The sequence below is a fragment of the Chiloscyllium punctatum genome, chromosome 36 (genome assembly GCF_047496795.1).
Source record: "Chiloscyllium punctatum isolate Juve2018m chromosome 36, sChiPun1.3, whole genome shotgun sequence".
Classification (NCBI taxonomy): domain Eukaryota; kingdom Metazoa; phylum Chordata; class Chondrichthyes; order Orectolobiformes; family Hemiscylliidae; genus Chiloscyllium; species Chiloscyllium punctatum.
The window spans coordinates 1059787-1064795 of NC_092774.1; positions in this window are offsets into that span (position 1 = coordinate 1059787).

Genomic DNA, 5009 nt, shown 5'->3' on the forward strand with positions numbered 1-5009 from the left:
TTCTTAAAACTTTGAACTCGAAACGCTGACGTTAGACCGACAATGGCGTGAGTAAGGTATTTTTCAGGATTTTGAAAAAAATGTACATTGCTGTTGCTGAGTGATGGTATTGGATGTTTGTGTATGTGGACACAGTCACTTCGCTGCTTTGTTCTGGATGCTGTTTAGGTTATTGAGTTTTGTTGGAGCTGCACAAAGTCTGGCATTTGTGGAGTATTCCATCACTATGTTTTTCAGTCCACAGACGCAGCGAGACATGGTGAGATTTGCAGCATTTTCGGTGTTTGATTAAGAGCTAAATTGCCCTGTTGGAACTCAGACTGGGAATCAGTGTGCAGTCGATTGCCGTGTGGAACCTGTTTGACAGCATCATTGATGACCCCTTTCAATTACAAGACTACTGACTGAGAGTAAACGGGTTTAGACAATATTTGGCCTGGTTGGATTTGTCCTGTGGTTAACACAGGAACACCTGTGGCCCATTTTCCGCACGACCTCTGGACATGAAAAGTGCAGAGACATTGATATAACGTTATCGTGTCAAAATTACCCTTTTGCAGGTGACCACTCCTTATGGAAGTGTAGATCACAAAATACGTGAAACAAAATTGGATGATCACAGAATGCAAAGTGAAGTTGTGGAAGCGTGTGCGTTATTTTCTCTCCCTGAAAGTCTGTGATCAATGTTGTTACAACACCATCAGTGCTGTAACTCAGTTGTTTGTAATGTACATAAGTGTTTTGGATGAAACTGCAGGTGCTCTCATCAGTGATGTCCTGATCGTCACACTTATCATCAATATCGATTTAGAATCAACATCGCGCCTTTACTCCTGAACGGCCTGTCTCTGTTTTGTTGTCTGCTTATTCTCCACATCTATTTCCCTTGAGCATCTCAAATGAACTGCACATAAATCAGCATTATCCAGCCCTCTTCAAGTCTGAATAACAGTCAATGTACTCGAAACATTAAAATCATATTTATCGCTAAGTTTCTGCAGTTCTTCTCTGTTCTTAATTCAGATTGCCAACCCCATCAGAACTTTGATCGTGCTACCATAGTTTCGAAACTGGGTACAGTTTAGCGTTATTGATTACATTCATTCACATTATCAACGATTTCCGTTTTATCCTGTGCTGTTTTGCACTATTCATCGACAAGACAACGCCTGAGCCATGTCTCACAGATGCGCTGCAGAATTTCACATCATATATGGGTTGTGTTGCGATACAGGGCAAATTGCCAATCATCTGAAGAAATCTGATCTTTCAGACAGAGGCGATATGCATGAACACACATTTTGATATCAGAAATGCTGGACATTACCAACAACTTAATTACATCTAAGAGCCGTAGCATGTTGTTAGAAAACAGGCAGAAGCATATTTTACAGCAGATCATAATTTGGAATTTGTCAAGATTTATGGAAGGTTCAGTGTATGAAAAGGCAGCTTCTCAGTCTGCACAACCACAGAACCGTCACTGCACGTCTTGCCTTTCTATTCAAACAACAGGAAACACCTGGTACCATGTAAATCCTGTGCTCTAATGTTGTCGCCTGTTTCTCCTTTAAAATAAACAAAAACATATCCAGAAAAGCAGTAAATTCGGAATTAGAGTAGAGACTCTACAGAATCTCAAAGGGTACTTCATCATGGAAGAGCACATCTCAGCTCCAAGCTCATGTCAACAGGGAATCTATAAATATGTTAACACCTTAAATCCTGAACGGTCGCACAAAATTTCTGTAATCTAGTTACTGGGAAACAAACGTCTAACAGAATGATTCAGCGTGACAGAAAAGATCAGTTTGAGATCCAAGCAGTGCTAACAAACATGAATTAGGATCAAAGACTAAGGCTATAGGTTTGAAGACAGCCTGTCTGTCACAGAATCACTGATTTGCAATAGCGTTACAGACTGGAATGAGTTTGTTCGGCCAATCGTGTCTGTACTGGCTGTTCAAACACTCATGATTACCTAATGCCAGTATCCTGTCTTAATCGGATAACCTTGTATATACTTGCTTCCATATTCATCTAATGCTGTGGCAAGTTTCAATCTGCATTCCCCAAATTTCCAGGCAGTGCCTTCCATATCCTAACGTCCATCTTCGCTGCTTTTGCAGATCTCTAAACTACTGTTGTCAGCTGCTTGTCCATTTGTTTTCGGGAATGCTTTCTCCCGATCTACTCTGTCCAGATCTCTCAGGCAGGCAGGAGGGGATATGAAGCATGAAAAAGACTTGGAAATAATTACCATCGAGAGACGCAGAAGAGGGAAAGTTGCACTAAGTCGGAGCAGGGATAAAGCAATGGGAATTAGACGGAGGAAGACATTGAGCACTGATGTCACTGAATTATATGATCACAACATAGAACAAAGGACAGACCTCCAAAGTAACTGGCCTTTCTGCCCAATATGCTTGTGTCCACCATGATGCTGTTCTAAACTGATTCCATTTGAATGCATATGGTCTCCTCTCTCTATCCTCTACCTGTTCATTCATCTGTCCAATTGATGTTGCTTGTCATCTGCGCGTGTGGCTACGAAGGATTGCTGGTCGTGTCGTTTCGTGGCTAGTTGGTGTTCATGGATGCGGATCGTTAGCTGTCTTCCAGTTTGTCCTATGACAAGCAACATGAATTCGACTGGGACAACACTACTATTATAGGACAAGCCAAACAGAAAACAGCCAGGGAATTCCTCGAGGCATGGCACTCATCCACAGATTCAATCAATCAGCACATCGATCTGGACCCAATATACCGGCCACTGCAACGGACAGCTGGAACTGACAACCGGAAGTGGCAGATTCAATCCATTACAAATGCCGGAGGAAAGATCACAAAAGTTCTTCACAGGATGCTCCCAAGCACTGAGGATGTCACCTAGACAGGGGACAAAACGTCTGCAAGACAAATTCCCAGCTCGGCGAACAGAACCACAACAATTCTTCAATTTGTGCATTATTCAGCTAATTTAAACCGGGTCTAATTCTAACGCTAGGTAAGATGTGTGGCTGAAGAGATGAAATGGTTTTATAATTGGTGAATTCGTTGTTCGAAGATCACTCTGTGACTTCATCAATAAAATATATATTTCGGCATAATACAAAAATAACACGCATCTTTCCTCCATTTCAGACGCTATGTTCTCAAACAAGGATTACACAGAATGTGTTTTCATCACATGCTTGCGGACAATGTAAAACAAAGCGCGATATTGAAAAAGGCATTCCCATTCTTTCGATAATTTCGTCTTGTCGTGATTTCTGGTCTCCTTGTCAAGGTTTTATTTCAATCGTAAAAAGAAATGCATTTTTACAAGACCTTGGTTCAGCAACACGAAGAATGCTGTGTTCAATTTAGGTTACCACATTACAGGACGGATGTGGAGGTTTTACAAAGGGTTCAGAAAACGTTTTCCAGCATGCTGCCTGAATAACAAGGAAGGAGAAGGAGAGGCTAGTAATACTTGGCTTGTTATCTCTGGAGTGGCAGATGATGAGAGACACTTGATAGAAGTCTGTACAGTTATGAGATGCATAAAAAGATTTGATGATCACAATCTTTTTTACCGGAATTGAACTGGATCAAACTCGGAAAATGCATTTAGGGTGAGATAGGGAAAGTACAAAAGAGATGTGAAAGGCAGGTTTCTAACACAGGGTGGTAGGAGTGTGCAACTGGTATATTGCCACCCCGTAAGCCTACTTCCAATCATCGTAAATGTCATGTTAAGCGTCATCAACAGTACTATCAAGCAGTGCCTGCCAGCATTAACCTACGCAGTTACTCCCAGCTTGAGTTCCTCCAGATTCAATCAGGTTCTGACCTCATTACTGCCTTGGTTCACACATAAACGAAAGAGCTGAATTCCAGAAGTAAGGTGAGAGTGATAACCGCTGATATCAAAACCACATTCTAGCGAGTGTCGAATCAAGGAGCTCTTGCAAAACTGGAATCAATGGATATCAGGGGCCAAACTCGCCATTGTTGAGCCATGACTGATATGTGGGAAAATGGTCATGGTTTATGGACGTGCGGCATATCACCTCAAGCAGCTCTGCGGGAAATACTCAGGGAGAGAGAGGAAGAGGGACAGGGCAGACAGGAACATGAGAAAGTGAAAGAGTGAGAGACAGTGCGGGATCAGAAGGAGGAGAGGAAGGCTTAAAGATGGGGCAGAGGGTGTGGAGAACGGGAAACATGGAGAAAGACATGGAGTAAGGGAGAAATGAAGGAAGAGCGAGGTGAGAGTGGGACAGGGAGAGGGAGAGAGAGAGATGGAGGACTGAAGAGGAAAGAAGAAGAAGGCAGAGAGACAAAGAGGCGAAGAGAAATGACTCTGTACCAATTGCTCCCTTGTGTTAAAAGTGATACAACGCCGCCCTCTCCTGGCCGATAAACGCCACTGCACAGGAGATGCTGCAGCGTGAAAGCCAGCAAGCTACCATCAGAGAGAGAGATGCAGGCAGACAGATATTAGCACACTTGTGAGATGATTGCAATTGTACTTCGGGTTCCCTCAGAGTGAAAGATGTTTATGTGGAGAAAATCTATGAGTTTCTACTGCAATGTCGAATTGATTTATCTTTGGGCTGTTTCCTGACATTGTACACATTAAATCGAACATTTGCTCGCAACTGCATTCAGGCACCTCCCATTGAATTGTTTTTATTAGGAGACTCGATGAATTTTCTTGCACTTTGTGCAATTTACAATTCTATGTAATTTATTGAGTCAGATTCTAAGTGACGGAAGAATGTAATATTTGAGGGGCGTCAGGCCAACACTGGGTCTGTTCATCTCCTTCTGCACATATGACAGGGGCAAGATTGATTGAACAAAATTTCCACAAGCGCAGTGTTTGAAGAACAACGTTTCAATGTAACCTGGGAAATTCACAGGCTTGAATGCTTTATCCATGAAAAACTATCTGCCGCTTATGGACTCGTATTGGTTGGCTTGTGTCATTTGGAATACAAGAGGACAGGGTTGGTGGA